The 12,365-nt window shown below is 40.6% G+C and overlaps 1 long non-coding RNA gene across 1 annotated transcript; it reads left to right on the top strand.

Moving 5' to 3' along the window:
* The first annotated feature begins 5,729 nt into the window (after positions 1 to 5,729).
* LOC114678741 (uncharacterized) lies at positions 5,730 to 9,927 on the top strand. Its single transcript, XR_003730223.2, has 2 exons — positions 5,730 to 5,833; positions 9,584 to 9,927. It is a non-coding gene; the product is annotated as an uncharacterized LOC114678741 (long non-coding RNA).
* The last annotated feature ends 2,438 nt before the right edge of the window (positions 9,928 to 12,365 follow it).

The following is a 12,365-nucleotide window of genomic DNA, read 5'->3' as shown; positions in this document are numbered from 1 at the left end:
ACAAGGAGTATTTTAGTTTACTATCTTTTCAATTTAACGTAGATCAGCTGAGCCACTTACAGACTGATCAGTCAATTGAAATATGATACATGATGTTTTGAGGTTTCATTTCACTTTCACCAAGTAAGATAGACCAAAATTTAATGTATAATGATTTAGTTAAATGATGATAAATGCTTTCATTTCAATAACTGTGAAGACATTATGAAAAGTGAACATTTTTGATAATTGGAAAGACTCAGCCCATTCCAAATGTCTGATTAACTCATCATCTACACCAGAGATTGAAAATGCATATGTCTACAAACGCCAGGAAGATATCCTAAAAGAATGGAGTATGTCTGGTATCAAATAATAATAAGTGGATAGAGACTAGGGCAAACTGGAGATGAGATAGCCTATTAGAATCATCTGGAAATAAAAGCCCAACATTGCCCAATATTTCAAATGTTTTCAAGAGAAGACAAACCCATATTTTAGATAAATTCTCTCGATTTTTAAATGTTGGTAAGAGAAAGTGAAAAATGGCTCTGCTGACAACCAGACAACAATGTTCCCAAAAGATCACAAATAATGCTCAAAACAACACATAGATAAGGTCACTCCATAGCCATGTTTAGAGAAAGACATACATAAGGCCACCCTGTGACACAAACATGACTCAATATCCCCGTCTTCTGACTAACATCACCAGTGTGAGTGGCTACTGCTTCCATAACAATACGTCGAAACCCACTTTAATACTCTCACTTCTTAGATAAAACTCACTATGACACCCAATCTCTGCATTGACCTACCTTCTTAGTGTAAGTAAAGGAAGATACAGCGTATCTTGGAAAGTATAGAAGGTTTGTCCTAAAAACATTTTGTAAAGATAGAAGTTTGGGGTGATTAACAAGAAATACTAGGTAAAGTGAGTAAAAAAATTAAGAATCAGTACCTATGTGATCCCAGACTTGCTATGGGAAGGAGGTGGTCTGATTCACCTCCTACCTTCTTAGCACTCTGAAATCTAACACAAGTCTCCCTGTCCTAATCCCTCCTCAAATCATCTAACATAAGCCCCAACGCTAAAAGACCCCTTTAACAACTCCCTCCTGAAATGCTCCTGGGGTTTCCCCAAAGTGAGACCACTCTTTCTGGAACAATATAAATAAAACTTTTTTTTTTTTTCACTTCAGATGTGTTCCTGGCAGTCTCTGATACATTCGTTTGACAAGTAATTTAAAAAATTTTTTAAAACCACTGACCTCTGAGCTAGATCTAGGCTATGAACATCTACCTTTTCATCTCAGTTAAGGTGTGATGGTTAATTTTATGTATCAACTTGACTGGGCCATGAGGTGGCCAGATATTTGGTTGAACTTTATTCTGGGTGTGTCTGTGAGGCTGTTTCTGCATGCAGTGAACATTTACAGTGGACCGAGTAAAGCAGACAGGCCTCCCTTACATGAATGTGCCTCATCCAGTTAGTTGAAGGTTTGAATAGAACGAGAAAGTTGAGTATGGGGGAACTCCTTCTGACTAACTGCCTTCAAGCTGGGACACTGGTTTCCTCCTGTTTTTAGACTTGAACTAAAACATTGGCTCTTCCTGGGTTTTAAGACTGTTGGGTTTCAGACGGAACTATGTCATTGGCTCTCTTGGCCCACCAGCTTAATTGTGTGAGCCAATTTTCTACAATAAATCTCAATCTTTTTCTCTCTCTCTCTCTCTGTCTGTCTCTCTCTCTCTCTCTCTACGTATATATATATATGTATATATGTATCTATAATTTAAAATATTTTAATTTATATAATATGTTCATCAAATTTTAAAATATTCATATATATTTACATATTTCTGACATATATGACATCTATATGTCTACATTTATCTCTCTATAGCTATATCTCCCTATATGTCTATGTCCTATCAGTTCTGTTTCTCTAGAGAACTATGGCTAACACAGAAGCGAAAGGGTGATGTAACATCAATGAGCAGATTTTCCCATTTTCTTACATCATTTTGTGTTTTCTTTCTCAGTAGATTAAAGAGGGGTGGAAAATTACAAAATCCAGTGCATGCCACTTAAAGTAAAGGTTGTGATTATTTTTATTCGTGCCAGGAGAAAGGACTTTATTCTCCTTGATTTGAGCAAATCCATTATCAGACTTTTCAATTTCAGGGATTCCAAATTTAGGTCCACTTGGGGCTTGGATGACTGCTATGTCTGAGAGGGCTTCTTTCTTTGCAGTTTCTTAAAATGCAAGAACAGAAATCAGGAAACATTAGAGAGCCTAACAAAATGATTCAGATATTTATATAGGTAACTAAGATGCTGTTGCTTTTCTTGACTAGAATTTCATTATAGCTCATTAGGCAAAGAGACTCTATTCCTAATAGTGCATCTGATCGTCAGAAATGCAATTAGCAAATCAAAAAATGTATGAAAGACAAATAAATGGCTTCCCAGGCTGAGAAGAGCCAAACAGATTTAACTGTGGGTGATTTTGGAGGCCTGGATAGTGACTTCCCTGAATCCCTAAGCCTAACTTTTCTCTGATTTACCAGAAATGAGAAACAAATGCATACCCAGACAGCTCCTCTGAACAGCAGGCACCCAAGCCTAAACCCAGATGGTTCGTCACTATGAATGACTGTTCTCATGCTTGTTCAGTAAAAAGACAGAACAGGAGGCCCATGATATGATCAGCTGCACATCAACTCAGACATGCTTCTACATAGGATAACAGGAAGGGGAGGGAGTTGTCCTTCTGACTCTTCCATCTATGATTGCCAATGTGCACTAAGGGATGCTTGCTAGAATGGAGCTGAGCTAAAATAGAGCGTGTCTTGCTGGAGACAGGTCCTAGTCTGCCCTGAGGGTCTTTTAGCTAAGAGCACTACTGCCCCTCCTTGGCCTTATCTATCCTTTTGACCATCATTCTTGCCTCTCAATTGCCATTTTGACCCCAGACACAGTCACATTCTTCTGCCTCCTCAACTTGTCTAGGCACCGTACCCTCTACCTCTAAACCTCACATTTGCCTCCTGCACTACACACTGCCTTCTCCATCAATTCAGTTACTGCTTCCCAAAATAAGAATATTTGACCTTCTTCTCTTTTCCACAACCTCTGATTTTACTTGGCAACCAGCCACGGTTTGTTAGAATTTGGTCACGAACAGGTATTGACACAAAAATTCAACTTCAGGGAACTAAAAATGTTTTAGATGGCAAGGAATCTAGAAGTTGAGAATCAGTCCAGAGCTGATGAAACTGCTCAAGGAAGTCATCTGGAACCAGATTCCTTCTAGTTGCTTCTCCTCTCTCATCCTTGGCAAGTGGCTTCTGTTTTAACGATCCCCAGGATGACTACTCTGCATCCACGCAAATTTTAATTCCATAACAGAAAAAAGAAGAAGGGAAAGAAGAGAGAAAGGATGAAGGACAGGTAAATGAAGCAAATGCTACCTGGCTACCTGGCTGCACGTACTAATAATGCACTTATCCTGCTCCTTTGCAAGCATTATTTAGTATTTAATTAGGAGCAATACTAACCCCTACTCAGAAAGGAGAACAATGGAAGTCACACAGGAGAGACAGTGCCAAAGTCAACAGCAAACATTGCCAGGCAGGAAAACTCAGGACTCCTGTGCTCTGTCAGAGGTGCTGTTCTCGGGTACCCATTCTGGCATCCTCCCGTCCTGCTTCTGGAGAGATTCTTCCTTGTCTGTTTTCATCCATGGCCACATATGAAATGGGTGTCATAGAAGATCACTTCCTTTGAAGCCACAGATATTTTTGAGCCATTTCCTATTGGTCTTAATTTGAGGTAAGGAATAACCTTAGAGGTTTAACAATGACAGACTCTTATTAGCCTCCGGCAATACAATTCCCTCAAAAGGTTACAGAATTTCCAGTGTTGGAATAATTTCTCAATTAATTCCATATACAAGTAACCACAGACAAAGATTTCACTTAAACATGGTATTTAGCTGGAAAATTCCTTTCCTTTATCTTCTTCTGATATGGTTTGGCTGTGTCTTCACCCAAATGTCATCTTATATTGTAGCTCCCATAATCCCCACGTGTTGTGGGAGGGACCCGGTGGGAGGTAATTGAATCATGGGGGCAGGTTTTCCCTTGTTGTTCTCAGGACAGTGAATAAGTCTCATGAGATCTGATGGTTTTATAAAGGGGAGTTCCCCTGCACATGCTCTCTTTCCTGCCATTTAAGATGTGACTTTGCTTCTCCTTTGCCTTCTGCCGTGATTGTGAGGCCTTCCCAGTCATGTAGAAGTGTGTGAGTCCATTAAGTCTCCTTTTCTTTATAAATTACCCAGTCCTGGATATGTCTTTATTAGAAGCATGAGAACAAACTAATACACCTGCTGATCTCTGGGCTTTTCCCAGTCCTCTATTCCATAGCTTAATGGCCAATGCCTTGAGGTCATTCAAAATAATGATGGCGAGATAGCAAGTGTAATACCAATGTGCATTTGTCTGAAGAAATCCTCAGAGCCTGGATGGAAATGTCTTAATCTATGAAGGCTGCAGACTTCCTGTCACTGTCCCCGCCTGCTCAGTTTAGTAGGAATAAATTTCTTTTTAAAACTCAGCAGTATTGACAAATATAGGATTGTCAGTGAATTTAGAATGCAAGCCACAGATAAGGCATTGATCTCTCATTTCCACTTGCAGACTGGCTAACTTGGATCTAAGTACAGACCACTCCTTCAGAAAAAAAAAATCTATAGCCATATGCCAGGGTTCTGAATTTTTTCCACCCTTTATCCTAATAGCAAAGCTGCCACGGCACATGGTCTGTATCCCAAAGAACAGCGGGTGACAATCTGACCAAATGTTCGGCCACCACGTAAGAAGAGTCACCAGATTTGCAGCCTGAAATACCTGAGACCTCACTATCCAAAGCCCTGCCTCTTCCACTCAGCCAATTCCACATTTTAGAATCTTACTTGCTGTATCCCCTTTCAGGTAGAAAGTCTATTTCAGGTATAATGCATTCAGCTGCAGCTACTAAGTAAATCTGCCGGAATACAGTCCCCTGTAACCCAGCTCACAGAAATGGTGTTTGAATGCAGGTTTGCCACTGATAATGCTGTCGTTTCTTACACTCCAATCATGACACCCTCCATGAAGAATAGCTTAGGTACGTGATCTAATGTATTCCTCACAATATTGATATGGGATACGAATATGATAATATATGGGTATATGATACGATAACATAAGATATGGGTATATTATCATCCCCATTTTACAGATGAGTAAACTGAGGCTCAGAGCCTAGGTACTTTGCTCAGGTTCTCACATTTGCTAAGTTGTGGAGCTGAGATTTGAACCTAGATCTAGTGACACAGAAGTTGGTCCTTTGTATTATTTAATCACTTGAATCATTTAATCTATTATTGAGGTAAAAGTGCACCACAGAGGACCAAAAGGAGAACTACAGTACAAGTCCGGGTGCCTGTAGCCATGGCACTGCTGTGGCGTAGTGGTTCCAATGTGGCAACCAGAGGTGTCCTTCTGGTTGTCTTGGTATGGAGCCACAGCTCCAGCACTGAGTCAGTCACATGCAGAGGCCACCAAGGAACATGTGATATTTCAGATCCGAGTTGATGGTTTAACATGTAAACATTATCAGAAAACAATGAGTCAGGCTCTCCCAAGCCATATGCTTCATCTCAGAGCCAAGGCTGTGTCATCACTGCCAAATGCTCCTTCAGGCCACTAAATCACCACAGTAAGATCAGAGCTTCAGGACCTAAGTAGTGCCTGGGGATCTGAAAGAGACGACTGACTGAGGTGGTTGATGGGATTCTTACAGGTAAGTCCAATGGGATTTTTCACTTGTATCACCCTGGGGTGCCCTTGATGGAGGCTGAGAGACCAGGTCCTCTAAAATTGTGACAGCTGCTCTCTTTGGAAATGAGGCACTCTCTCGGTTTAAATATTTTGTTCCTGTTTTCCCCCTACAATTCCCTTCAGTTAAAAGATGATGTATGACATTCATTGGATAAATGAAGTTGATGCATTGTGAGCATTTGGTGACCTCTGACACCCTGAGGGGTCCAGGCTGGGCTGGAAGTCTGCAGGGAGGCATACCTTTATCCAGGGCTGAGTCGTGTTGGTCGCAAGGGCCCTGGAACCGAGTGTGTTGAAGACACAGACACCTGAGCGGCCCTAGCCCTGCAGACACCTGGACTTGCTGGTGTATCTTTCAGAGGAGGAGCTAGGCAGGGTTGCTTCCTTCCAGATGAAGTAAAAGCATGAAAAAGAAGAAAGGGAAGTGTCTACTTCTGGACACTAGTGATAACATTGGTTTGAGGGTATTGCTACTCGGAAATACCAAGGCATCCAGGCACCTGCTCTCACCTGCTGTGCCCCGTGTCTTCTGTGTTTTGCAGACAGAGCAGCAGCTTTATCTGAATCTAGCCATGTCAAGTGATTAGATCATATATTTAGTTTTTGTCTCATCAATTGATGATACACTTGAAGAAGGCAAAGGGGGGTGTGTGTGTGCGCGCATGTGTGTGCATGTGTGTGCGCGTGCACGTACATGGTGTGTTTATTTCCTACAGTCTCTAGGACAGCAACAGCGGCTTTGCCATTTCATTTGTTGAAGTGCCCTGAAATATGATATATGGAAAAGTGGAAGAGATCCATAATAATATTTCACTTTTGAGGTGATTTATGCGTTACAACACTAGATTGCAGAGTGGGCTAGAATTAGAAATGGATAGATTTTTGGGTAAAATACATATCTTGAACAGAGTTTTTATGCTGTATATATACACAAAGAGATATCTACAGAAAAAGACAGATAATAGATGCAAATAGATAAAATTATGTATTAGTAACATTTACCACAAGTATGTTTATCTATTTCACACACAAAAATGAACGCAATCACAGAAAATAGGAGAGACGTTAAGAAAATACAATATCATCTAAAAGCTGTCCCCTTTGTTGAAGGAAGTGGAAAAGTACGGCTCCTTTTTCTTCACAGTGTGCCCTTGAGGAATGACAATGAATTTCTCCTTGTCTTCCTCTATTTGATACAATGCACTGCCTTCATTCTCTGTGATACGGATTTTATATTCATAGGATTCATAGAATCTTCAATTTCAACGCTGTTACCTTTTCACCTTGTAGAGCTAATACGAATTAATACTATATCCCAGGTATAACTGGACCTCTCTCTATACCTTCTTCCCTAAAGAGGCATGTGTCCTTTATGAATATTTAAAGGATTGAAATATATTTTTTAATACTTAAGAAGATCTTGTCTCAGAGTATTCATTTATGAATCTTTTGGAAAATGAATGATTAGTTATTGACTTATTACTTAAATATGGATTTGTATGTACTGGGTTTATTTGTAAATCTTTCAGATATGTAAGATAGTCCTGCAAGTTGAAATCCCAGTAGTGATTTTACAAGATCAGGATGACCACAAAAAGCCACCAAGAGTGAAAGGTGACTCCAAGCAATAATGTATCTAGACATGTACATATTTCCAAAGTCTTATTTCACCTATTCCTTAATACCAGTGCAACAAGGAGAGGTGGTTAATGCCCCTTTCATAGTCAGTTAACTCTGCAGGACCATGCTATAGGTTAAATAATTAGAAAATGCCTTTAACTAGAGTCCAGTGACAAAGTTCCCACTGGCGTGAGGTTACCACTGGCTTTGAGCTCTTTGAGCTCAGAGGGTATGCCTGCCAATGTTCTTATTTCTTTTCTTTTTCTTTCTTTCTTTTTTTTTTTTTTTTTTTGAGATGGGTTTTTCTCTGTTGCTCAGTCTGGTCTTGAACTCCTGAGCTCAAGCAATCCTCTTGCCTCACTCAGCCTCACAGGTAGCTGGGACTATAATGCGTGTCACCATCCCTGGCTCATGTTCATACTTCAATCCCAGTGTGGTGATTTAAATATAATGGGTGCTCATTAAATGTATTTTTCATTTATATTTAATAAATATAAACAAGATTCATCATTTAAATAAGAGGGAAACTAGCATCAAAGCAATACGCCTGGCTATTCAAGAGAGAAAAATCTCTTATTTCACTCTCTGAATTCTAAGCTGGAGGAAAGGGAACCGGTACCATCGAAAGAGGACAAGAGAGAAAATTCTCAGATTTATTTGGAAAGGGATTCTATTCATCTTGTCTCAGATTCTTTAAGTGAAACTAGTTAAGTGAAAAGAGAAGGAAAGCAGTGACTACAAGAGAATCAATCAGCAGATATTGAAAAACTTTCACGTAACTAATGGCATCTGCTTAGAAAATATGAATTGGACCCAAAGTGGTATTCTTTTTGGTCACTTATATTGGAATTTAAATGTGTAACTAAAAATGAAACCTTAGAGAAAATTTCATTTCTTAAGCTGAAATCTTTCCACAAGTTGGAGAAAAGAGAGATGTACATCCAGGAAATCAAACTTAAAAGACAGGCTGAGGTTATACATTGAGATTCCCCAGTCAGAGGCCACACTTTTCTTTCCTAATTACTGTTCTTTTCCTTGGGTCCTACATTCATCACGACATTAATTCTAGGCTTCACTTACAGTCAGCTCTTCTCTGTGGCCCATCTCAGCATAATGAACTTTTGCCATTATCTTGATCTTGTTAAATTCTCTCTAACCTTAACCTAATGAGATACAGTGAATGTGCAACCATAAATTAGATATTCAGACAATCTCAGTCTGTTCTCAGTGCAGCAATCCTTTTAACTTACATCCATCACTCTTTTGCTCAAGCACACTCAGTGGCTCCCTATTTTAGTAAAGTAAAAGGAAAAGCCCTTTCAATGGCCTTCACAAGCCAGTGTCTCTGTATTACTCCCTGTCCCTCCCCCTAGCACACATGGCTCACTCTCCACACCAATGTCCTTGGGAAGTCTTCCACCAAGTCTTTGTTCAAATGACATCTTCTCAATCACCACTCTGTTTAGAAATAGAATCACCTCCTGACCCATACCCTTCTCTGCTCCAGTTCTTCTCTCCAGTCCATTTATCACCTTTCAATATACTATACAATTTTCTTTTTTATTATTGTGTTTATTGCTTATTTTCTATTCCTCACACACTAGAATGTGAGCTTTGCAGGCATAGGGATTTCTGCCACGTTTTTCACTGATGTATTCCAAGTGCTTAGAACAATGCCTGACATATAGTTAATAGTTACTCAATAGATATTTGTTGAGTGAATGAATGAGGAAAGGAAAGAATATGCCCAATATTCATTATCATTTATTAAGTGGTAACAAAAATAACGTGAAACGTAAGTTTAATTATATTTGCTTCTCTATACTTTGGACCACATGTCTGTATATTAGAATTAAGCGTTCTAATGAGGCACTGAGATAGAGAGGGAAGAAATAGGCTTGGGAATCAACTACAGTGATGTTCATATTGTAGTTCTGCCCCTTGCTAGCTATGGAAGAGTTAAGTCAATTTCTGTGAGCTTCAGTTATCTCCTTTGTGAAATGGCGGTGTTATAAGTATTCAATGGAAAACAAGCACAGCTTTTGGTGCAACAGGCACGTGATAACTGTGAGTTTGTCCTTTTGTCTCTCAGCCCTTGTCAGGCTCCAATTTGCAAAGCTCCAGAGTGGATCCCCAAGTTCTCTATCAGGAAATTGTGCAGGAGACTGGGGGAAAGGTGAGGAGGCAGCTATCAAATATTTTCTAGTTCTTTGTTGGAGGCCCTGGCCAGGGGGCATACTTGAGAATGAGGATAAACGAAAAGAGCGCCTCTTACCCGTGATAATGGTGGCTGGAATCAGAGACCAGGCATGGACAAGAAGCCAGTAGAGAGTGCTGGAGAGTGAGAACCATGGACACCTGAGTAAACCTATCATCAAAGCAAAAACAGCCTGAACCTGGAGTCTAAAGCCAAGTACTAAATCAAAGGATTAGAAAGATAAAGAGATCAAGCACAAGAAGGTTGGAAATGGCTAGAGGGAACATGGACTTGGTGAAGGCCATTGCCAGTGGCCAAGTGGCTATGTCCTGTGGCTGGACTGAAAGAACAGGATGCCATAAGGTGCTTCTAGAAGTCCCCTAAAAGTCCTGCACAGAGGCCGGGCGTGATGACTCACGCCTGTAATCCCAGCACTTTGGAAGACCAAGGCGGACGGATCACCTAAGGCCAGGAATTCGAGACCAGCCTGGCCAACATGGTGAAATCCTGTCTCTACTAACAATATGAAAATTAGCTGAGCACAGTGGCACACACCTATAATCCCAGCTACTCGGGAGGCTGAGGCAGGAGAATCGCTTGAACCTGGGAGGCGGAGGTTGCAATGAGCTGAGATTGCACCACTGCATTCCAGCCTGGGAGACAGAGTGAGACTCCATCTCAAAAAAAAAAAAAAAAAACAGTCCTGCGCAGAATGAACAGAAGCCACTGTTGTCATGCCAGGGCCTTCTCTGGACGCCTGGGGACTTTTGCCTTGACTTACACTCTTCTGATAATTCTAAAGGAGGCTTCAGCTTGGGGAAATTGTGGAGGGCGGGGGAAGAGGCAGGACTGGGGAATATCACTTCTCCTCTTCCTCGAATCAGAGGGAGTATTACTTCATACTCTGAAGCCAGAATAAAAATTGAAGTGAAAAAATGTGTTAGCGTAAGTTTAAGCCGGTGCTTCACTATTTACATGAACACAGTGAACAATCAACAGCAAGTCAGTAAATGAGTGTTTACAAATGCTCTCAAGACGCGCAGCCATGCCGCCCACCTTTCATGCAAACAGCAGCACCAGCTTTGACCTCTCAACTTCCCCATAAGGACTGGTTTTGATTGAGAAATTCTCTCAAATTTTTAACAAACCAGTGGGATACGTGGACTGCTACTAGATTTCTTTACCTTAGATATGAATAGAACCTCTTTCATATTTTAATAAGTAGCTGACCTGTTAAGTTCTCTTAAAGGCATTTACGAAATTTGCTCTCACAGGTGGTAAAACTGGGCACTGAGATGCTGAAAAGGTAGGGCTCATGATATGGTTTGGCTGTGTCGCCACCCAAATCTCATCATGAATTGTAGTTCCAACAATTTCCATGTGTTGTGGAAGGGACCTGATGAAAGGTAATTGAATCCTGGGGTGGGGCTTTCCCGCGTTGTTCTCCTGTTAGTGAATAAGTCTCACGAGATCTGATGGTTTTATAAAGGGGAGTTTCCCCAAGCAAGTTCTCTTCTCTTGGTTGCCACCATGTGAGACTGTCTTTCGCCCTCTGCCATGATTCTGAGGCCTCCCCAGCCACGTGGAACTGTGAGTCCCTTAAACCTCTTTCTTTTTCAAATTGCCCAGTCCCGGGTATGTCTTTATCAGCAGCACGAAAACAGACTAATACAGTTCATAAGGCACCAACGTGCTCTTCTGGAGCCACTGGGGCCCACTGCCTGGCTCTCATTTTGATTCTATAGGATCATTTGGTGACGTCTGATTTCTACTAAACAAGTTCATAATACAGACAAAACCAGACTTCCAGATTTGGAAAGAATCTTAAGAATGCTCTGAAACACGAGTTCCCCAGGATGTTAATCATTTTCCCTTGGGGGAAAATGTCCATGATCAGATAAGTTTAGGAAATGCTAGGATAAATAATATTAAGCATACTTTTCTTACTGCAGAATTTCCCAGTCATACCTAGTATTCTATATGAATCACAAAGAGAATCACAAACTATAGGAAGTATCTCCAAAAATTACTTGGCCATAAAATCGTTTATACATTGAACACCTTTTTAAAAAATTAATAGTGTGTATGTGCAGTTTTAGATTTACAGAAAGTTTGGACAAAAAGAACAGAATTCTCATATATCTTTTTTTTTTTTTTTTTTTTTTTGAGACAGGGTCTCACTCTGTCACCCCCAACTGGAGTGTAGTGGTGCGATCTCCGCTCACTGCGACCTCCACCTCCCAGGCTCAAATGATTCTCCTGCCTCAGCCTCCTGAGTAACTGGGATTACAGGTACATGCCACTACTGTCCGGCTAATTTTTGTATTTTTAGTAGAGGTGGGGCTTCAGTATGTTGGCCAGGCTGGTCTCAAACTCCTGACCTCAAATGATCCGCCCGCCTCAGCCTTCCAAAGTACTGGGATTACAGGGGTGAGCTACCACACCCCCAGCCTTAAGTTAAGAAGATAAGCCTATCTTCTTAACCTGCCACCACCCCTAGCTTCCCACTATTACTAACATTTTGCATTAATGTGGTACATTTGTTACAATTAATGAGCCAAGATTGATGCATTATTATTAATTAAAATTTCATAGTTTACATTAGGGTTCACTCTTTGGGTTATACATTCTATGGGTTCCGTCAGTTACATAATAACATGTATTTACCATTACAATA

The sequence above is a fragment of the Macaca mulatta genome, chromosome 1 (assembly GCF_049350105.2).
Source record: "Macaca mulatta isolate MMU2019108-1 chromosome 1, T2T-MMU8v2.0, whole genome shotgun sequence".
NCBI lineage: Eukaryota > Metazoa > Chordata > Mammalia > Primates > Cercopithecidae > Macaca > Macaca mulatta.
Note: the sequence above shows the minus strand (reverse complement) of the source record. Positions and strands in the feature narration are given on the sequence as shown.